Here is a 24268-nt window from a genome sequence, read left to right on the forward strand (position 1 = left end):
GCAACATCAATTTAGATAACAAAAGGTTCAGATTCCAAGGTGATGTAGGAGTTCTAACTGGTGGTCTAATATGGAAAGATCCTTTTAAAAAGGCCTTACAAAGTCTGTGAGCCATAATAGGTGCCCCACATTCTTCCACATGAAAGTTGGAAATGGCAGCCAATTGCACTCTTAAAGTGGCAGGAGAAGCTCCTTGATGGAACAATTCTGTTAAAAACTCCAAGATCTTGTTTAACGGAGCTATGACAGGGTCCAAATGATGTGAGTCTGCCCAGAAGACAAAACGTTTCCATTTACTAGTGTAGGTCTTTGTAGTGGAAGCTTTATGAGAAGCCACTAGTATATTCTGAACTGCCGGTGTAAGAGAATCAGACCTGGCTAAAAAGGGAAGCGGAGCAGCCAAGCTGCTAGATGGAGTGATTCGAGTGAGGGGTGAGGAACCCCTGACAAGTGAGTCAGTAGATCCGGCTCTGGGTCCAGAATCCAAGGTCCCCGAATGCGGTGTTGCAAAAGAAAGGGGAACCAAATTTGACGAGGCCAGAATGGGGCAATGAGGATTATCGTCCTTTGTAGGTTGTTGGCTTTCTGCAGAAACTTTGCAATCAGGGGAAAGGGAGGAAAAGCGTACAGGAGACCCGGGGGCCAATCGTGCACCAGCGCGTCCCTGGGGACTTACCCTGGAGGGGGTAATAGGGCAAAGTAGCTCCTGCATTTGGCGTTCATTGGAGACGCAAAAAGATCGCAGGAAGGCTGGCCCCACTTGCGAAAAATCTTCTTCACAACTGACTGTTTGAGGGACCACTCGTGAGGCAACAGGATTGCTCTGCTCAGCCTGTCGGCTATGACGTTGGATGACCCCGGGATGTGCGTTGCGATCAGAAAGCGACCCATGGACTCCGTCCATTGCCAAATTCTCATGGCCTCTCTGCATAGCTGATAAGACCTGGTTCCCCCTTGCTTGTTTATGTACCAGACTACAGACATGTTGTCTGTCTGAACTGCAATAGTCCCTAGAGGAAGAAGGGGAGCAAAGTGTTGCAATGCTAGAAACACTGCCCTCAACTCTAGGACATTGATGTGCAGATTGTACTCTAAATTGGTCCATTCGCCTTGGACTGTCTGTCCCTGAAAGATGCCCCCCCACCCTATCAGGGAAGCGTCCGTGGTTACCGTAGCTGTCGGCGTGGGTAGCACAAATGGTCTTCCGCTGGAAAGGTTGCAAGTCTGAAGCCACCAAGCTAGATGTGATTTGCATGTGTTTGTAATCAGAATTTTGTGTGTCAGAGGTAGCTGTTGGAACGACCATTGTGCAAACAGTAGCCATTGTAGAACTCTCATGTGCAGTCTTCCCAATGGTATCGCAATGAGAGAAGCTGCCATGAGACCCAAGACCTTCAGAACCAGTTTTGCTGGGGATTTTCTGGATGACAGAAGGAGAGATATTTGACTTTGTAGTGAGGCTATCCTTTCTGGAGGGAGCCTTAGAATTAAATGATGCGTATCTAATTCCGCTCCTATGAATAAGATATGCTGTGATGGCTGTAGTAAAGATTTTTCGAAATTTACGGAAATTCCGAGGTGAACACAAAGTTGTAGAGTGTAATCCCTGGCCTGTATCAGTTGACACCGGGTGGTGGCAGAAAGGAGCCAGTCGTCCAGATACGGAAACACCTGGAATCCTAGGCGTCTCAGATGAGACGCTACCACTTCCATGCATTTGGTGAAAACCCTGGGGGCTGAGGTCAGACCAAAGGGCAGGGCTCGAAACTGATAGTGACTGGCTCCCAGCCGGAAGCGCAAATGATCTCTAGACGCCCTGGCCATTTTGATGTGGTAGTATGCGTCCTTCAGATCTATTGAGCACATCCAGTCGTCCTTCTGTAAGAATGGAAGGATCGATTGAAGCGTGACCATTCGGAACTTTTCTTTCTTGACGAAGGTGTTGAGGTTGCTTAGGTCCAGAATCGGCCTCCAGTCCCCTGTCTTCTTTGGAACTAAAAAGAACCTTGAGTAAGTTCCGAATCCTATTTGGTCTGCTGGGACTGGTTGGATGACTCTTTTTTTCTAGCAGCTTTGAAATTTCTATATCTGCTGGGTCTCGCAGATGGGGCGGCACATCTGGGAGTCTTCTCTTTGGAATGGGAGTGGATAGAAAGGGTATTCTGTAACCTCTGGTAACCACGCTTTTTACCCAGTTGTCTGTAGTAAGATTTTGCCAGGCCTGAGGGTATAAAGCTAAGCGACCCCCGACTGCCTCCAGAGCAGGACAGTCGGGCCTCCTCTCAGGAGTGCTGGAAAGGTTTTCCAGGGGGTGTATCCCTGTCACCTTGGTTTTGCGGACCCCCTCTGCCACCAGGGCGGTGTCTTCCACCTCTGCCTCCTCCTCTGCCTCTAGAGGGGGCATCACCCTGCGTGCCTGGGAAAGATCCTTGGGGTTTTCGAAACCACATTTTTCCACCGCGTTGCCCTTTGGGGTACGGTCTGGATGGGGTGGAAAAATGGACTCCGACAGCAGACAGAGTCTTTCCCTCCTGTTCACACTGGGTAAGGGTCTCCTTTACTTTGGGGCCAAAGAGAGTGGCACCATCAAATGGGGCATTAGTAAAGGAAGACTTGAAGGCTTCCGCAAATGAACATAAGCGCATCCAGGATTGTCCACGAAGAGCAATCGCTGAAGCTGCTGCCCTACTCGATCCTTCGGCTGCGTATGAGATCAGCCTCATGGATGAGTTAACAATGGATGTAAGGGTATTGAGATGTGCTGTAACTTTTTCTGAAACAGCAGCATCTGTAGTACCTTGGAGGGTATCTCCCAACTCTTTGATTAGATCCCTCTGTAGACGTGTAAAGTGGGTCAAATAGTTCAGGGATCGCATAGAAAAAGCCGCTGAACTAAAAATGCGCTTCCCGTACCTGTCCATAGTCCTAGAATCTTTGTTAGGTGGATGGACAGATGAGGAAGATTCCGACATCTCCTTTTTCGTGGCCGCTGCCACCACCATAGTGTCCACTGGAACTCCCTTTGTGAGGTAAGCCTTGTTTTGGGGTGCAGCAATATACTTATTAGGCTTTCTAGGGACTGGTTCCACCATGTCAGGTGTCTCCCACGCCCTTCGAGCAATCAGCTCCATTAACTCATCGAAGGGCGGAGTGACCCAGGAGGAGGAAGGGCGAGCACCGAATGCCTTCAGCAAGACTGACTCATCCTCAGAAGGGGGAAGGGACTGCCAATCACCTCTCTGTTTTAGGATCTCCAAGATGTCAGCAAAAGAGACATCCTCTGAAGGTGACTTTGGGGACCCTTCTGACTCATCAAGTCAGTGTCCGATGTCAATGATTCTTGTGGAGAATCTAAGTGTCTCCTCTTACACAATCTTTTCCTAGGGACTTCTTTGGGGGGAGCATCCGAAGAAGCCTCAGAGGAAGAGGGGGCACCCTCCAGGGGTGGCTGAGACACAGGTGCTCGACGCTTGGATGTGGCCGTTGGTGCAGAGGAGGATAACGGTCCTTTATGGGGAGGAGAGGCTGCTTCTACTGATGTGGTTGTCTGGGTAGACAACACCTTCCTCATGAGATCGAAGGCCCCGGGTCCCGAGTCGAGGTATCTCCCGGTTCGAAAAATGGGGAGAATCCCCGAAACAGGCACCGAAGGCATCGACCCCGAGGACGGAACCGAGTCGATCCGAGCCGAGGCCCCGAGAGGGAGAGTCGGAACCGAAACATCGGTTCGACTCTCGGTCCCGGAACCAAGGATGGATCTTCGGCTCCGAGACTCCGGTACCGGATCCGACGGAGTCGAGGTGAACGGAGCCGACCGAGAAAAGGACGGTTCTGGCACTGAGGGCTCCACAATCAGTAGATCAGCCTCTTCCGGCTCCAAAGACTGGACAGGTCTCGGAGGAGGAAGAGATGGAGATAATGGAAGGCCTTCAAGTCTCGACACCAATTGGGAGGAAACCGAGATGAGTTTGGATAAGGCCGAATTCTCCATTAATTTCTGCACCACGCGGTCAACATCGGTGTCGGAGAGGGGCCTGGAAGAACGGGTTGAAGGAATCGAAGACGGAGCCGACCTCAACAGTGTCGGGGGAGGGAGCTCCGTCACCGGTTCCAAGACTCGAGGCTTGGACACTGACAACAGTTGAACACTCGGCCCCGTGGTCTGTGGAACCGGTGATCGAACCTTAACCAAAGAGCTCGGAGCCGATGACTTGGGCTCCGACGCCTTCGATTCCTTCGAGGATTTGGATGCCTGGTCTGAAGCATCCAGAGCCTCTTGAAAAGAAGGTTTTAATAAACCCCTATCCATGAGTTTCCTGCGCCTATCTGTCATGACCCTCCCACTGAAAGAATGACAAATAGAGCAGTCTTCTTGCAGATGGAGAGGGCCAAGACAGTAGACGCAGGAACTATGATTGTCAGTAACTGACATTTTTTGCCCACATTGGCAACGCTTGAATCCAGATTTAGCCTTCTCAGACATCTTAAACTTAATATGGAAAAAAGGTGAGAAGTCAAGTCCAGGTAGTAAGTCAAATCCGGTGAAATTGTCAAATCCAGTTAAAGAAAAAATGTCTATCCAGTAGTCAATTCAGAAAGGGGTGGTAGGCCCCGAGGGAAACTCTAATAAGTTTAAAATTAAACTTAAACGGAACCGAGAATTCCTCAACCGTACCACACACACACACTTAGTGACTAACAAACTTTATAGAATAAATTTATGCTGAAATAACAAGAAAAAAATCTTAATCTTAGCTTTAGTTGTTCGAGCTCGACCCAGTGATGCGAACGCTGCAGCGGCAAACTAGATCTGAGGTAAAGGCATAGGGGGATTGTGGGTATTAGGTTGTCTCGAGCTTCTTCTCGATGCAGAGCTTGCAAGCGGCCGACACGGAGCCGAGGATCGGCTCCGAACCCATGTGTAAGAACAAACGGCGAGATTGAACACTCTCACATGCAACATTTAACATTTTATCCTTCTTTTTTCATGGGTTAGGGTGCCAGGTGGTGCTACTCAGACTTATAAGTGTATAACTCCCAACAAGCCAATATGTCATGTCATACCATTTTTCCTTCAACCAACCATGATTATAACAAACACCATAAAGAATGTCATTGTTTAATATTGGAACATGTGTCAATAGTTTAAGTACCACCCATGGACAAATCTCACAGCCATATTTCACACCTTCTGTACTTTGGGGTGTAATCAGTGCCAATGTGTCTGGCAAGCCATTGCTGTGCTTCTAATTGTGCAAATCAGTTATCAAGGCTGCGCATCTTTGTGCACAAGCTGTTACATGAGAGATGTGAATTGGACACCAATTTAGACGTATTCTTCTAGCTTGACTGCTGCAGACCTGTCTGGCGATGGTAGGGATGGTGTTCCATTTAGATCCCAAAGGTGTGGTGTTGAGCACTCCAGGTTTCTTCCTATGTCAAAAGTTAAAGATTTTAGTTTTAGCCAAAGTAGTCTGGTTAGTTTTTTGCAAATTAGCTTAAATCCATTGCTCTATGGGAATACAGAATAAAACTAGAGTAAAGGCAGAACTTTAAAACAGTTAGTCTAACAGTTCTTAGGCTGCGGGATGTAATGAACTAGAAATTCCTACATGGTGTGTTGAGATAATTCCCCTCTCTGTAGAATAATGCTTTTGCAGAGAGTCATGGGTCTGACTACAGCTGTATGTCAAATTATTATTTCATGACATTTTATATTCCTATCATATGTTAAACTGCATGTCTGTATTTTTCTCCATTTATGACATTTCATAAACATACCATTTGAATAGTGCAGCAAGAAAGCATTTGCAAAAACATTCCATCACCAACATGAGGACTTATTAACCCCCCTTATCCTGCTTATTATTGTCTTTTTCCTACTATCCTGCCCCTTCTTGCTCCCTGTACCAAGCACTTTATTGTACAGAGCATGACAGAGTAATAATAATAATAAGGAAACAGCTAAGAGTAACACACCTTACAGGTGGTTCTACATGTCCCATAAACAAAACTCTTGGGTATTTCTCTCTCTCTCTCTCTCTCTCTCTCTCTCTCTCTGTTCACCCCTTCTGTGTCAGTAGTTTGTCACTGTCTCTTCAGTTGTGTTATTTAAAGTGTGTAAAGCTGGATTTCCTTTGTAGTGTGATGAGATAATGCTCATTTTGCATACTTTCAATGGTTCTAATTCAGGCATCAATAAACCATTCTTGAGTGTTTTTGTACACTGTTTTATGTTTAGATGTTGTCTACATATTATTTTGAGCAACCATTATCCCACTTCTGTCAGAATGTACTTGGTGCAGCCTCCCTCCCCACCTGTCTATGTATCTTACCCCTTCTGTTTCATTATTTTTATTTATTTATTTACATTTGTTGACCGGGCTAGTCTAGCTGGATACATGTCCATTTTCAGTAGAGACCCGGGGAGAAAAGCTCCACACATTTCAAATAAAGTTCACATCTACAGAAGTACATTTATTTTTTATTTTATTTTATTTGTAGTTGATTTACCAGGATAGTCCATTGGGCCCGAAGTACCCGCTTTCAATGGAGTCCTGGGGAGAAAAGCTCCAAAACAAAGTACAAGGAATTACAAGTAATTGAGGTTCACACTTTAACACTTACAATCATATTAAACAGATCATATTAAAAGCAATTATCAACAACAGTGGTAATAAGGCAATAATAGTGGTTGATAGGAGTAGTCAAATGTGGGTCTAAGTCAAAAAGGAGATGGTTTCATAGAGAAGGGTCTAAGTTATAAGTAGTAAAATTCTAGTATTCTGGTTACATTTTATATGTAAAGTATAGCATAGCAAATGGCAATAACAATTGCAATATGATGTATCTTGAAAGGAAAGTAGAATTTGAGACTTAAGGAAGAGTAGAATTTAAGACTTATTAGGAGGTGTTGCTTCCTTATGTTAAACTAATTAAGAGAAGAGGAGTCAGTAGGGGATGGGTTGAACTAGCAGGGATGAGAGCGGGAGCATCCCAGGAGGATGATAAATGTGTATGCAGGGTTTTTTTAAAAGCTGGGAGGTTTGTAGTAGTGTGGATGAAGGGGGGAAAGGAGTTCCATTGGCGTGCCAGGGCAAAGGACAGCAGGTTTTTTCCTGGAGAGTGAAGAGGTTTGTACAGTTCTATTAGATTTTGGTTATTAGATCTTAGGAGTCTTTGAGGCATCTGCATTTTAAAGGTGGAGGTGAGTGAGGGACAGAGGGATGGCTGGAAAATGATTTTGTGGGCAAAACTGAGCTGAGTAAAGGACAGATAGTTAGGAAGCTCAAGCCAGTTTAGTTTGTGGAGAGATACACAGTGGTGGGCAGATGCTTTGTGGCCAGTGGCAAATTTTGCAATTTTATTATAACATGTGGACAGTTTTGTTTTAAGGGATGATTGAAGGTTTGTTAGGATAGGAGCACCATAAAGAAGGGAAGGGATAAGGAATGTTGTAGCCAGAGTGAGCTTAGTAGTTGTAGAGAGGAATTGATGTTGGCGATAAAGCATGCCAAGTTTAATGTGGGTTTTTTTATGTTTAATAGTAAGTGGCTATTGAATGTGAGTTTGTCATCAATCTGGACCCCTAGTAGTTTGCTTTCTGATACTAGTTCAAGAGGTGTGTGGTTTTGGCTGATGATAGAGAATGTATTTTTGTCAATGGTTGTGTTTTTTGAGGGGGTAAATATCATAAGCTTGGTTTTTGATGCATTGAGAGCAAGGTGATTGTTTTTCATCCACTGTTCCGTGGTAGAGAAGGCGTCTTGGGTTAATTTTAAGAGAATTGGAATGGATGTGGCTGTGCAGATAATTGTGGAGTCATCTGCATATTGAACGAGTTTGGCGTGGGGAACTGAGTGATAGAAGTCATTTATGAATATATTGAAGAGGAGAGGGCCCAAGATGGAGCCTTGTGGGACTCCAGTGAGTGTGTTCAGGAAGGGGGAGATGGCTGTTTTCCATTTGACTGCTTGTTGCCTGTGGGAGAGGTAGCTGGTGAACCAATTGATAGCGGCAGGGGAAAGGTTTAAGTTAGATAGCTTAGTAAGGAGAAGGCTATGAGATATAGTATCAAAGGCTTTAGAGAGGTCGAGAAGGAGGGTGGATACAATACAGCCAGAATCTCTAGCTGCATTTACAGTTTCTAGGAAGGAAAGGAGGGCAGTCATGGTGCTGTGGCCGGGTCTGAAACCATGTTGTGTGGAGGTTAGTAGTTTATTATCTAAGAGATAGGGGAGGAGTTGCAAATACATATTTAGAATGCAAATACATTTTCTTGTAAAGAAAAGAGAAATAATAAGAGGTTGCAAATTTATAAAGTACATATAAAGAAGGCTACACATATTTGATTAGACTTAGTATAATTAATAAGACGTTACATTTAATTGTTGCTAAGAATACTAGCTAAGAAAAGAAAACAAATAGTGTAGATGTAGATAAGAAAGGAAGATAAAGGAAAATGAAATAGAGAAGCAGTTAGGCAATACATCTAGTAGTAATATGTGTCACTTTTTAAAGAATCCAGTAATAGGTAAGACTATGATGGAGAGGAAGCATAGTAGTTGTTAAGATGAAATAGTTTAAGAGAAGAGAAGCATATTAGTTGTAAAGATGAATAGTTTCAGAGATGAGAAGGTAGGTTGATTAAGGTAATAATGGATAAGTTGGTCAGTCAGGTTTAGAACAGGGGCACATCCAATGTGTTTTCAGGAAGAGCTTAAGTTTATTTTTAAACAGAGTAATAGGGGGAAGTGTGGTAAGTTCAGAGGGAAGCAGGTTCCAGGTTTTTCCAATAGAATTAGAAAACAGAGAGTCACCAGCTCTATTGTTTGATTTATTGATGTATACAATAAACTTTTGTGAAGATCTTAGGGACTTAAGGTTATCATAGGGGTGAATAAGGTTAGATACGATGGGTGTTTTGGCAGGTTGATAAAGTATTTTGTGGACAATGGCCAGTTGATTATATTTCAGCTGCTGCTGAAATTCAAGCCACCCAATATGCTTTAGATTAATACAGTGGTGTGTTCTATATGGATTACCTGTGGCAAACCTGGCTATGCTATTGTAGGAGTTTTCTAGTTTCTTAATGTTATTTTTTGACAGATTGGTAAATATGGGTGAGGCATAAAGAAGAGTGGAGATTAGATGGGTGTGGGCAATAGTTATTCTAGTTGCAGAAGTGAGGAAGGATTTAATCCTATAAAGAGAGCCTATTTTTTATTAGTAGTTTTCAGAATGTTGTTGATATGGGCATCAAAGTTTAGGTTATTATCTATGGTGATACCTAGTAGTTTGATAGTTAGATCTTGGGATATGAGTGTACCATCATAGGATGATACAGTGAAGTCTATTGGAGGAGATTTACTGGTAGGTATAAAAAGGAGAAGTTTAGTTTTTTTAGGGTTTAATAGGAGACAGCGCTTTGTAAACCATAGTTCTACAGAGTTAAATATGTCTTGAGATAGGGAGTGAAGTTCTGATATAGATGTGGCTGAGCATATAAGTGTGGAGTCATCAGCGTATTGTATACATGTAGCTTGGGGAACTACTTGGTGAAGGTCATTGATGAATATAGAAAACAGGAGAGGGCAAAGTATGGACCCTTGAGGGACACCAATATTAACAGGTAGATGGGTAGAAAGAATGGTGTTCCAGAGCACAGCTTGATGTCTGTTATTTAAGTAGGAATGGAACCATTTTATAGCTAGTGGGTCGAGAGACAGAGATTTGAGAATGTTTATGAGTATAGTGTGATTTACCATGGCGAAAGCCTTGGACAGGTCTATGAAAAGTGCAGAGGAAAGCATGTTAAGGTTACGGTTGTTATTGACAGTGTCAATAAAGGAAAGGAGGGCAGTAGTTGTGCTATGGGAAGGTCGGAACCCATGATGGGTGTTGGAAAGCAGGTTATTATGGAGAAGGTGGTCTAGCAATTGCCTGTGGATACATCTTTCCATGATCTTAGATAGAGGAGAAAGTAGGGCTATGGGACGATAGTTGGAGAGTTCAGTGGAGTCTCCCCCCTTATAACAGGGAATAATATGAGAGACTTTCCAAAGTTTGGGGATATATCCTTCAGTGATGGTTCTATTGATAAGAATGGAGATGGGGTAAATAATGGTGATGGTGCTATTGATGAGAATGGATATGGGGTAAGCAATGGTGATGGTTCTAGTGATGAGAATGGATATGGGCTAAGCAATGGTGATGGTTCTATTGATGAGAATGGAGATGGGGTAACCAATGGTGATGGTTCTATTGATGAGAATGGAGATGGGGTAAGCAATGGTGATGGTTCTATTGATGAGAATGGAGATGGGGTAACCAATGGTGATGGTTCTATTGATGAGAATGGAGATGGGGTAAGCAATGGTGATGGTTCTAGTGATGAGAATGGAGATGGAGTAAGCAATGGTGATGGTTCTATTGATGAGAATGGAGATGGGGTAAGCAATGGTGATGGTTCTATTGATGAGAATGGAGATGGGGTAACCAATGGTGATGGTTCTATTGATGAGAATGGAGATGGGGTAAGCAATGGTGATGGTTCTAGTGATGAGAATGGAGATGGAGTAAGCAATGGTGATGGTTCTATTGATGAGAATGGAGATGGGGTAACCAATGGTGATGGTTCTATTGATGAGAATGGAGATGGGGTAAGCAATGGTGATGGTTCTATTGAGGAGAATGGAGATGGGGTAAGCAATGGTGATGGTTCTAGTGATGAGAATGGAGATGGGGTAACCAGTGGTGATGGTTCTATTGATGAGTATGGAGATGGGGTAAGCAATGGTGATGGTTCTAGTGATGAGAATGGAGATGGGGCAACCAATGGTGATGGCTCTAGTGATGAGAATGGAGATGGGGTAACCAATTGTGATGGTTCTAGTGATGGGAATGGAGATGGCGTAAGCAATGGTGATGGTTCTATTGATGAGTATGGAGATGGGGTAAGCAATGGTGATGGTTCTAGTGATGAGAATGGAGATGGGGTAAGCAATGGTGATGGTTCTAGTGATGAGAATGGAGATGGGGTAAGCAATGGTGATGGTTCTAGTGATGAGAATGGAGATGGGGTAAGCAATGGTGATGGTTTTATTGATGAGAATGCAGATGGGGTAAGCAATGGTGATGGTTCTATTGATGAGTATGGAGATGGGATAAGCAATGGTGATGGTTCTATTGAAAAGAATGGAGATGGGGTAAGCAATGGTGATGGTTCTACTGATGAGAATGGAGATGGGGTAAGCAATGGTGATGGTTCTAGTGATGAGAATGGAGATGGGGTAACCAATGGTGATGGGTCCATTGATGAGAATGGAGATGGGGTAAGCAATGGTGATGGTTCTATTAATGAGTATGGAGATGGGCTAAGCAATGGTGATGGTTCTATTGATGAGTATGGAGATGGGGTAAGCAATAGTGATGGTTCTACTGATGAGAATGGAGATGGGGTAAGCAATGGTGATGGTTCTATTGATGAGAATGGAGATGGAGTAACCAATGGTGATGGTTCTATTGATGAGAATGGAGATGGGGTAAGCAATGGTGATGGTTTTATTGATGAGAATGGAGATGGGGTAAGCAATGGTGATGGTTCTATTGATGAGAATGGAGATGGGGTAACCAATGGTGATGGTTCTACTGATGAGAATGGAGATGGGGTAAGCAATGGTGATGGTTTTAGTGATGCGAATGGAGATGGGGTAACCAATGGTGATGGTTCTATTGATGAGAATGGAGATGGGGTAACCAATGGTGATGGTTCTATCGATGAGAATGGAGATGGGGTAACCAATGGTGATGGTTCTATTGGTGAGAATAGAGATGGGGTAAGCAATATATTTGGCTGCTATCTATAGGTATTCTGAGGGTAGTTGGTCAGCAGAAGGAGTGCATGGTTTCAGTTTTTGGATAATCGTGAGAATAAATGCTGTGGGGACAGGTTGGAAGAGAAATGGAGGAGGTGGGTTAGAGTCAGAATTAAATGTTGTTATGCCATTAGTCTTTCTCCTCTGCATTTGCATAGTGTCTGGTGCTGAGCAGCACCTGTAACAGTGAAAATGGAGATACACAGCTTATTGCAAAATCTTGTGAGTTTTTGCTTTTGGCTGCATTATATTGCTGCTCTTTGATCTACTGTGCTTTGTCTCATTGCACTATGCACAGTCAGGATAATCTTCCCTTGAATAGGCTGAAGAGTTGAATGTACACCACACAGGCTGTACCACTTACAAATATGCTGCCTAAACATTTCTGCCTTCATGACAAATGTGCAAATCATTATAGATAACACCTTAATATAGCACATCTCTGTTCCACATTGAATTACTTGCTATGCTGCTGACTGTAATGTACTCCTTATGCAATGTTAAAATTGTTGTTACTATGATGATTACCCCCTGCCTCATTGTTGTGTGACTGCCCCTTCAAACCAGTATAATTAAGGTTGTGAAGTAACCTTTCCTGTGTGTTGAGTTCCATTATTCACATGTCTGTAACATGCTTTTGGCATAATGTCAAAGGTTCAGATCCAGGAATATGTGAAAGTCATATTTGGTGTTGTAATTATATTACTATTACGTGTGTAAGAGTTGGCTACTGCTTTGTAATCCACCATTATCTTGCTTATACCTCAATCATAGTTATACTTTCCCACCCCTTCTTTCTTCCTATTGGAAACATTTGATTATACATAGCATGATAGATTACTTACCAGGAAAAACAGAACATTAGCACACTCCAAGGATGTTAAAAATGACCAAGAAAAATATAACAATTTTGTGACTGTCACTGTCTCCATGTCTGCATGTGTTCCCACTTCTGTATCATCAATTTTACTGTTTCATATTTATTAGGGTAATGGACATAATGTACATGTTATGGGATTTTACAATTGTCATGAGTGCAATGTCCAGCCTCCATCTCCCCTGTCTGTGTATCTTGCCCCTTCTGTTTCATCAGTCTTTCTCCTTTACTTAATCTGTTGTCATGTTTGCACTTTGTGAAACTAGAGGTCCTACTGTGAGTGGTTAGATAATACTCAGGTCTGTAAATATTTATTAGAAATTGGTGAGACTTCATATCCAGAACTATGCCAAAGTATTTGTGAATGTTTTGTATAACTCCTGTGTGTGTAACTGTTGGCTAGACATTTTCTCAACAAACAAATATTCTACTGTTGTATTAATGCATTTGCTCCCTTTTGGAAACACTGTCTTGTATGAATCTTGACTGAACAATTATGCTGATTAAACGAAGAGTAAAATAACACGAATATGTGCAGAAATAGACCATAAACTAATGTCTTAGTATGTCTGCATGTATATACTGTCACCAACTGTCCACCTCTTCCCACTCCTTGTGTCATCAAATAAGCCTCTATGATTCAAAATGGTTTCCATAAGCCATGCTTCCATCAGCAATAACATGCTTGATCCCTCATGTGTTTTCATAATAAACCTGTATCATACATATAAGGATCGAACTGCAACTGTCATGACAAATGTGTAAATCATGACATCTGATACATGGCCGAAAGACATATCTGTTCTGTACTCCATCAGATTCAGAACATGTTTGCATGTTGTGACACCCCACCACTGCCAAGCAGTAATCAAGGAGCCTCAATCCTCACCACTGGCAACAGTGGGGGAGATTCACTGAGAGGATAACAGGTACACACAGTATTTCCAGATGCAGCTCTCTGCATCAAGTGCTATTTGCCTTAAGAGCACACAGAGACCACAGTCAGTCTGGGACTGGTTTCTCCCTCTTTCTCCAGATCCCTCAGGAAGACTCCTCACCGGCACAGCTATAGAGTTGAGCTCACACACACACACACACACACACACACACACACACACACACACACACACACACACACACACACACAACACATGCACACCTGGGAAAGGCTGGCACAGGTTTACCAGCTATGCACCCTTCTGCCCAGACTATAAGGTAGTTTTCACTGCCACCAGTCACTTCTGCCATCTACCTTAAGGCCTTTAACAAAGGGTGTCCAATTGTACTGTGTAATATTAATATTAATACAGATGGTAGTTTGATGAAGAGTAAGGCTATTAGGAGTGGCCCACACAGTGTCACCAAATAAATATGCAAGTACTCTCAAAACTTAAATATCTCTACACAGATCAGCCACAATGAAAGGTTTAAATATATTTAATAGTAAATAATAAGAAGTTATGTACCTATCATAATGTTCCATGTTAGTTGTCTTCATCTCGCCTTCTTTCTTGCTGGATGGGTTCGGAGCCGATCCTCAGTTCTGACTCGGCCTTTTCCTAAAGCTCAAGAGCTATTTACTGGCTCAAGGCCTCCCCTTATCCCACAATGCTAGGCGTCAGATATCCAGATCTCGTTTGGAAAGCTAACACCATGGAAAAAACACACTAGTTCCCACCAAAGGTTTACCTAAAGTGCTACAAACAGAGGAGGACGTAACCTAAAAACAAAGTCAACCGTAGGAAGAAGGCCTCAAAAAGGATTCTTCTTAGTCCTAACCAGGCTAGGGGGATGGAGGGTGGGACACAAGAAAGAAGGCGAGATGAAGACAACTAACATGGAACGTTATGGTAGGTACATAACTTCTTAATGTTAAGTTGTCTATCTCGCCTTCATTCTTGCTGGATAGGACAGCGTCCCTAGCACCTTAGCCCTGGGTGGCTCATCGAAACAGACTCTTGAGCACAGTGGAACCAAAATCAACTCAATTCCTGGAGGCCATATCCAACTTGTAATGCGAAATGAAGGTATGAGGAGTGGCCCATGTTGCTGCAGCACAAATATATTCCATTGGAAGTCTAGCCTGAAAAGCTACCGACGTAGCCAATGCTCTGGTGGAATGAGCTTTTGGTTTTGAAGGAAGTTCTTTATGTCTCAGTTGGCAGATCAAGGTAATAATAGAGGCCAGCCACCTGGACAAGATTACCTTAGAAATTGGCAGGCCCTGCTTCCCCTCAGCATAGGACAGGAAGAGTTGATCTGATTTTCTTGACTGTTTGGTCCTGTCCAAATAAAAATGTAACTGCCTGTGAACGTCCAAATAGTGTAACTTTTGTTCAGCTCTGTTTGAATAATTAGGAAAAAAGACAGGAAGATCAATAGCCTGATTGAGATTTGTCTCTGAGGGTATTTTGGGCAAAAAGGAAGGATTAGTCCTGAGTGAAACTCTATCTTTGTGAAAAATAAGATATGGAGGACGAACATAAAGGGCTTGAAATTCCGATACTCTTCTGGCCGAGGTGATGGCTACTAAGAAGAGAGACTTCCATGAGAGTAACTTTAAGGAACAAGAAGCTGCAGGTTCAAAATCAAGGAGAATCAATGAAGTTAATATCAAGCTCAAATCCCACGGTGGGGGTGGATCTTTAACCGGGGATCTAAGTAAAATAGTCCCTTTAAGAAAGGCCTTACAAAGTTTGTGGGACATGATACTGGACTCTGATAGGCTAACGTGAAAATTTGCAATAGCAGCCAATTGGACCCTAATGGTGGCAGCTGAGGAACCTGCTCGAAAAAGATCTGCCAAAAAATCTAAAACATTATGGACAGGGGCTGTAAAGGGGTCTATCTTTCTAGCCTCTGCCCAGAAAGAAAACCGTGTCCACTTACTAGCATAAGTCTTTCTAGTAGAAGGTTTGTGCAAAGAAAGTATGATTTTGCGCACTGGCTGAGAAATATGTGGAAGCCTGGCTAAGGTTGGAAGTGGAGCAACCAAGTTGTGAGGTTGAGAGAGTGAAGGGATTGGTGCAGCCTGCCCGACTGATGGATCAAGAGGTCTGGCACTGGGTCCAGATTCCAGGGCTGCTCCAGCAGGTTACGATGCAGGAATGGGAACCAAATTTGTCGAGGCCAGTAAGGAGCAATGAGGATCATCCTGGATCCCAAAGCGGTCGCTTTCTGAATCAGTTTTGGAATTAAGGGAAAAGGAGGGAATGCATAGAGCAGACCCCAGGGCCAATTGTGAACTAGAGCGTGTCTGGGGGAATGGCCTGGGAGGGGGAAGAGAGTGAAGAAGTCAATGCACTTGCTGTTGAGAGGGGTTGCAAAAAGGCCACAGCAAGGTTGATCCCATCTGCGGAAAATTTTGTCCACTACTAACTGAGAGACCACTCGTGAGGCATAAGGATTGCTCTGCTTAGCCTGCCCGCTATGACATTGGACTTCCCGGGGATGTGCGTTGCTATCAGAAACCATTGAGAGGAGATTGCCCACTGCCAACGTCTGAGTGCTTCTCGACATAAGGGATAGGACCTGGTTCCACCCTGCTTGTTGATGTACCACACTACCGACATATTGTCCGTGTGAACTGCAATAGTCCCAGTAGGTAGAGAGTCCTGAAGAGCTTGCAACACTAAAAGTACCACTCTCATTTCCAAGACGTTTATGTGCAGATGGTACTCTAGGGGTTGCCAAGTGCCCTGGACAGTCCTGCCCTGAAAATGCCCCCCCACCTGATCAGGGAGGCATCCGTTGTCACTGTGGCAACTGGAGGAGGAAGTACAAACGGTCTGCCCTGAAAAACTTGAGGGGAGACCATCCACCAAGAAAGGTGGTCTTTGCATGATTGAGTAATTAATATGTTGTGAGACATCGGAATCTGTTGAAAGGACCATCGGGTAAAGAGCATCCACTGAAGAATTCGCCTGTGAAAACGAGCCAGGGGAAGTAATGGGATAGCTGCTGCCATGAGACCCAAGGTTTTCAATACAAATCTGGCCTGAATTCTCTTGCATTGTAGCAACATTTGAACATGTCAGCGAATGTCTAATACTCTTTCTAATGGAAGTTTTGCCGACAGTTATTTTGTGTTTAATATGGCGCCTATAAAGGTTATAGATTGACAAGGCAACAATGCAGACTTTTCGAAGTTTATAGAGATATCTAGCTCTGAGCAAGTTTGGATGGTATAATCCCTGGCTCGGATTAGTTGATGCCTGGTGGAAGCAGTTAGGAGCCAGTCGTCTAGATATGGAAACACCTGGAATCCTCTCCATCTCAGGTGAGCCGTAACCACTGCCATGCATTTGGTGAACACTGGGGGCTGTGGTGAGACCAAAGGGCAGGGCTCTGAATTGATAGTGACTGGCTCCCAGCCAGAAGTGGAGAAACCTCCTGGAGTGTCTGTTCATTCTGATATGGTAGTACGCATCCTGAAGGTCTATGGAGCACATCCAAATGTCCGGACCCAAAAAGGGTAGAATGGACTGAAGCGTGACCATCCAGAACTTCATTCTTTGAACAGATTTGTTTAATCTGCTGAGATCCAAAATGGGTCTCCAGTCCTCTGTCTTCTTTGGTACCAAAAAGAACTTGGAGTAAATCCCGGATCCTTGCTGGTCTGCTGGGACTGGCTGGATGGCTCTTTTTCTTAGCAGTTTTGAGATTTCTAGTACTGCTTGTTCCCTTAGGCCGGGTGGAACATCTGGAAGGGATCTGTTTGTTTGAATGGGGGTGTGGACAAAATGGATTTAGTAGCCCTCGGATATGATAGCCTGTACCCATTTGTCTTGTGTGAGGAGTCGCCAGGCTTCTGGGTACAGTGATAATCTTCCCCCGACTGCCTCCGAGAGTGGACAGTCAGGCAGCCCTCAGGGGTGCTAAAAGGGTTTGTCGGAAAAATTTTCCCTGCTATCCTGATTCTGTGCCCCTTGGGCGGCGTCTGTTGTTGTTCCCTCCTCTGCCCCTGGAGGGAAACTCTCCACGTGTGTCAGGCATGACTCCTTGGGGTTTGCAAAACCACATTTTCCCACCCTTCTGACCTTTAGGGTATGGTCTAGAAGGAGAAGAAAAAGGGACTCCCACGGCAGAGAGAGTCTTGCCTTCCTGCTCACACCTGGTAAGGGTATCCTTCACCTGTGGTCTGAACAAAGCCGATCCATTAAAGGGGGTATTGGTGAAGGACGCCTTAAAGGGGTCAGCAAAATTGCATAACCGCATCCAGGCATGTCTTCTCAAAGCCACGCCTGTGCCTGCGGCCCTACTCGCCCCATCGGCTGCATAAGAAATGAGCCACATGGAGGAGTTGACTATAGAATTAAGGGTCACCAGCTGGGAGTTTATCTTTTCCTGAGACCCCGCAGCAGATGGATCCTGAAGGGTATCACCCAGTTCCTTAAGGAGATCTCTCTGAAGGCGGGTGAAATGGCACAGATGGTTCAGCGACCGCATAGAAAAGGTCGCTGAAGAGAACATCCGCTTGCCGTACCTATCCATCATCCTAGATTCTTTATTAGGTGGATGGACAGGCACTGAAGGGTCAGCCAACTCCTTCTTAGTGGCTGCTGCAACCACCATGGCATCAACAGGGACACGCTTAGTGAGAAACTGTTTGTCGGACAGGGCTGTGATGGATTTTGTGGGCCTGTGGGGAGTTGGTTCCACTGTGTCAGGGGCCGTCCACGCCTTCCGAGCCACTACATCCATGAGTGGTCGAAAGGCGGAGACACCCAGGAGGTGGAAGGATGAGAACCAAATGCATCCAGATACACCGACTCATCCTTAGAAGGGTTGAGTGCAGTCCAGTTCCCTCTCTGTTTAAGGATCTCAAGGATATCTGAAAAGGAGACATCCTCAGAAGGGGACCTTGGGGACCCTTCCGAATCCTCCAAGTCAGTGTCAGAGGTGACTGACTCGGGGGGAGTCAACATGCTTCCTCTTACATTTTCTCTTCTGAGGGGGCTCCTCCGAAAGATCAGGTGAGGCCTCAGAAGAGGAAGATGCACCCAGTGGGGCTACCTGGAGCACTTGTTCTCCACCCTTGGGGTCAGGAGGGTGGACAGAGACTGACACAGGCACCATGGGGGGAGGAGATGAAGGGGTCGATCACAGAGCTGACCCAGGAGTCAGCACACTTCTCATGACCTCAAAGGCGACCCTATCAGGCAGAGAAGAGGGCCCCCACTCCGAAGAGACGTGAACCTCTCCCGGCACCAAGAGGGATGGCTCCAAGGCCAATGTCGGGGCCGAGCTCACCTGCGCCGAGGCCCCGAGAGGGAGAACAGGGTCGGACAAGGGTCTGATGCCACTCGCCCCCTCGGAGCCGATGAGGAAGTCTCGGCGCCCGGATACCTCCAAGGATGGAACCAATGAAGAGATCAGAGCCAACAAAGGAGCCAAAGGGTGGGGTATTGGTTCCAACGTTCCGATGATTCGAGCCCCAACAAGCTCCGGCTCCAAACACGGTAGTAGAGCCGGAGGAGGAATAGTTGAAGAAACAGGGATAGCCACAGTCTGCTGAGAAGGGCTAGTCAACATTTTGGCCAGTGCCTGCAACTTAAGGAGCCTACTGACCACCCTCTCTAAGTCATGGTCAGATAACTTGGAGGACAGAGTGGAATGGGACCTATGACTCCACTCCGATTGTAGTAATGGGGACCTAGGAGCCGAGCGAACGGACTCTAAAGAGGGGGATCTCGAACGCTTCTGGCTCAGAGAAGGCTCCGATGGCAAGGTTAGGGCCGACTGAGGTCTCAAAGTGTTGGTTCCGGCCAGAACTGACAAGGAAGTAGAAGCTCCACTCGGTGTCGGCTCCGAACAGGGAGCCGACGGTTTGGCGGGCTTTAAGGATTTCCCCGACAAAGGCTTAGTCGGGGATCCTTCAGACTTTAACAAGCCTCTCAAAATAAGTTTATTCCTACGTTCCTGCAGGACTCTCAGACTGAAAGCATGACAGACCGAACAAGAGTCCTGCAGGTGTAGGGGGCCCAAACAATAAACACAAGAAGTGTGACCGTCTGTCAGAGACATCTTCTGACAGCACGAGTCACACTTCTTGAAACCTGAAACCTTGGTATCTTTGGACATGGTAGAAGAGATACCAAGGGAAGTTAAACTAGTGCTTAAACACTAAACACAGACACACTTGCACTAGGACAGACAATACAACCTCTACATCTATAGCAGTTATAATTAACCAAAAACTATAAAACTATATATATATATATATATATATATATATATATATATATATATATATATATATATATATATATATATATATATATAATCACACTATAAATAGATAGGCCTAACCACTACCCAAAGGGGGATGGGGAGGGGAAGGAAGAAAGGGAATAAAACTCTGTAATCCACAGAAAAAGGGGGATTATAAGTGGGTCTAAAGGGGTTACAATCTAACAACTCTAATAGAAAAGAAAATCTAAAATAGCAACAACAACCCTGACTATGAAAAGTTATAAAAAGAATTATACGACCTGGAGCCGGTAAAAAACGCAACCTCATAGCTGAAGCAGCAAACGAGATTTGGATATCTGACGCCTAGCATTGTGGGATAAGGGGAGGCCTCGAGTCAGTAAATAGCTCTCGAGCTTTAGAAAAAGGCCGAGTCGGAGCCAAGGATCGGCTCCGAACCCATCCAGCAAGAATGAAGGTGAGATAGACAACTTAACATTAAAAGAACAAGACAATACTAAATATATATTCTCAGTGGCATCAGGGTTCAAAATCACAGGAAATATTTAAAATAACATTGCAGTACAGGCTCACACAAATAAAGAAAAACAAAATCTAAACCAAGTTTCACTATATTCCTGACTGAATCCAAGAGAAGTATACTATTCCCTAATAACTTACTATTAGAGCAAGGCAGGTGTGGTGAATGGTTTTTGTTGTCAGATCCAAGACCAAATGCAGAATGCTTTGTCTCACTAAGAGACTTCTCAAAATAATATCTAAAATATTACTCTTGGGATAGCTTTCAGAATGACACCACTTCTTGTCATCTGACTTCTAGTTCCTAGGCAAAACCCCCACTGCTGAAGCTGGCAGTATTTAGCATCCACCTGAAAAAATACTCATACAAGGGCTTTTGCGCCGACCCTTGGCAGATGATGGAAGTCATAAAACAATTACATTACTTCAAATAGCAATTAGTTCTCCCTTTGTGTCTCTAGCTGCATTGAAACATCTTAATGATGTAGCCTATAAATTAATTTAATTTCAGATATTTAGCTAAAGTTTTATAAAGATATATATATATATATATATATATATATATATATATATATATATATATATATATATATATATATATATAATTTGAAAGAAGTTTTATAACTTCGAATACCATATGGGCGATACCATATGGTCGAAGTTATAAAACTTAGAATTGTGAAAAAAAAAGAAAAAGACTAAACCCTAAACTAAAGGTTGTATGCAGAGGGCAAGCCCCCCTGCACCCCCCACACCCCCGCTCTTTAAATATAACAACTCCAAGACCGCACTATAATGCAGTAAAGGGAAGACTTCCTTTAACATGTTAGGGGACTTTTTTTTCACAATTCGAACTTTTATAACTTCGACCATATGGTGTCGCCCATATGGTGTTCAAAGTTATAAAACTTTGTTCAAATAATATAGATCTATATATATATATATATATATATATATATATATATATATATATATATATATACATACATATATAAACAGTTACAATAGTGCATGCTCATTTCTGTTCTCTTCCAATAGAGCACACTGTGGATACATTTTAAACACAGCACTTTACAAGTATCTTTTTAACACAAACTTCTGTACAAAGCAGTTTGATATACACATGAAATACAGTTCTAATTAATTTGAACACAAGCATCTTGTATAGATTAGTTTGATATTCACAAATGGCATATAATTATTTACAAAATTCCATCTAGCTGTGCTGGCTGTACCTCCTTTTGTCACACATGTATATACTGAATATTTGCACAAAGCTTGGCAAGGAGTACCACACACTACTGTTAATTAGAAGTTATGTACCTACCATAACGTTCCATGTTAGTTGTCTTCTCTCGCCTTCTTTCTTGCTGGATGGGTTCGGAGCCGATACTCGGCACTTGCTAAGCTCGAGAGCTAATTTTACCAGCTCGTGGCAACCCTATATCCCATGATGCAAGGTGGAGATTATTCAGATCTCGTTTGGTAGCTAAAGAAATAGCAGTATTTTCTTCCAACTTAGGAGGAAGAAATAAAAATACTAAATAACATCATAACCTTCTAGAAAGGATCCACATAATCTAGCGACACTAGGAGTTGAATAGCTAGAAAAAAGGTAAAAACGTCTTAACAGAAGATGAATAATCTTCTCGGTCTGACCAGGCTAGGGGGAAGGAGGGCGGGACGCAAGAAAGAAGGCGAGAGAAGACAACTAACATGGAACGTTATGGTAGGTACATAACTTCTAAATGTTAAGTTGTCAATCTCGCCTTCATTCTTGCTGGATGGGACCGCGTCCCTAGCACCTCTTTCCTGGGTGGCTCAATGGAACAGACTCTTGAGAACGGTGGAACCAAAATTTGCTCTGTCTCTGGAGACCAAATCTAATTTGTAATGTGAGACAAAGGTATGAGGAGAGGCCCATGTGGCTGCTGCACAAATAGTGTCTATTGGAAGTCTAGCTTGAAAAGCTGTAGATGTAGCTAGAGCTCTGGTAGAATGGGCTTTTGGGTTAGAAACCAATTCTTTGCCCCTGAGCTGATAAATGTAAGTGATCAAGGAAGACAGCCACCTAGATAAAGTTACCTTAGAAACTGGAAGGCCTTTCCTGTTCTCTGCATAGGATAGAAAAAGTTGATCAGATTTCCTAATAATTTTTGTCTTATCCAGATAATATCTCAGCTGACGGTGAACATCGAGATAATGTAACTTTTGTTCAGCTCTATCAGAATAATTCGGGAAAAATACTGGAAGATCAATGAACTGATTTAGGTTAGTCTGAGATGCCACCTTTGGTAAGAAAGACGGATTAGTTCTTAGGGATACCCTATCTTTGTGGAATATTAGATAGGGAGGGCGAACACAGAGAGCATGAAGTTCAGATACTCTCCTGGCAGATGTAATGGCAACTAGAAAAAGTGTCTTCCAAGAAAGCAATTTCAAGGAACAGGCAGCTGCAGGTTCGAACGGGGGAAGAATCAAGGATGTTAAAACTAAATTTAGATCCCACTGTGGTGGGGGGTCTCTAATAGGAGGTATCAATAAAAAGATACCTCGAAGGAATGCCTTGCAAAGTTTATGTGACATAATGTTGTGGTCCAAAAAGCCTATATGAAAATTTGAAATGGCTGCCAGTTGAACTTTCACTGTGGAAGAAGAGGATCCTGAATTAAAAATGTCAGCTAGGAAGTCCAACACCGAATGAATTGGAGCAGTATAGGAGTCTATGTTTCTAGCTTTTGCCCAGAAAGAGAAACGTCGCCATTTACTAGTATAGATCTTTCTGGTAGAAGATTTTAGGGAAGCTACTATGATATCCCGTACAGGATTAGAAATCATGGGAAGCCTGGCTAAGGATGGAAGTGGAGCAACCAAGCAGTGAGGTTGAGAGAAGGTATGGATTGGTGCAGTTGACCCGACTGGTGGGTCAGAAGATCTGGAACCGGGTCCAGATACCATGGCTGTACCAAGAGGTAATGATGTAGGAACGGAAACCAAATCTGTCGAGGCCAATAAGGGGCAATGAGAATCAACTTGGCACTCAAGGCGGTTGCTTTCTGAATTAGCTGAGGTATCAGCGGAAAAGGAGGAAAAGCGTAAAGAAGTCCCCGGGGCCAATCTTGGGTTAGAGCGTCTCTGGGGGGATGGCCTGGAAGGGGGAAGAGAGAGAAGAAGTCTGGGCATTTGCTGTTTTGAGGTGTAGCGAAAAGGTCGCAGCAAGGAAGGCCCCACTTCTGAAAAATCTCTTCCGTCACTGACTGTTTGAGAGACCACTCGTGAGGCATGAGAATAGCTCTGCTCAATCTGTCCACTATGATGTTGGATTTCCCGGGGATGTGCGTTGCTATCAGAAACTGGTGAGAGGAGATTGCCCATTGCCAAAGTCTGAGAGCCTCTCGACATAGTGGATAGGACTTAGTTCCACCCTGTTTGTTTATGTACCACACTACGGACATATTGTCCGTTTGTACTGCAATTGTTCCCAGGGGAAGAGAGTCGTTGAGGGCTTGCAACATTAAAAGCACTGCTCTCATCTCCAGAACATTTATGTGCAGATGATACTCGAAAGGTTGCCAAGTGCCATGGACCATTCTGCCCTGATAATGCCCCCCCACTCGATCAGGGAGGCGTCCGATGTAACCGTGGCAACTGGGGCAAGAGGAACAAATGGTCTGCCTTGATGGATTTGAGGGGACGATACCCACCAAGTCAGATGTCTTTTGCAAGTTGGAGTTACTATGATCTGGTGACGCATGGGAAGTTGTTGAAAAGACCATTGGGTGAA

General features: G+C 43.9%; 1 long non-coding RNA gene across 1 annotated transcript in view; it reads right to left on the bottom strand.

Annotated features, from left to right (window-relative positions):
* Positions 1–5105: 5105 nt before the first annotated feature.
* Positions 5106–24268, bottom strand: part of LOC122810423 — a 525638-nt gene continuing 506475 nt past the window's right edge. Inside the window, exon 3 of the long non-coding RNA XR_006366100.1 lies at positions 5106–5433. This is a non-coding gene — a long non-coding RNA (uncharacterized LOC122810423). The remainder of the gene's footprint in view (positions 5434–24268) is intronic.

The sequence above is a fragment of the Protopterus annectens genome, chromosome 8.part1 (assembly GCF_019279795.1).
Source record: "Protopterus annectens isolate FY-2018-M chromosome 8.part1, PAN1.0, whole genome shotgun sequence".
Classification (NCBI taxonomy): Eukaryota; Metazoa; Chordata; order Ceratodontiformes; family Protopteridae; genus Protopterus; species Protopterus annectens.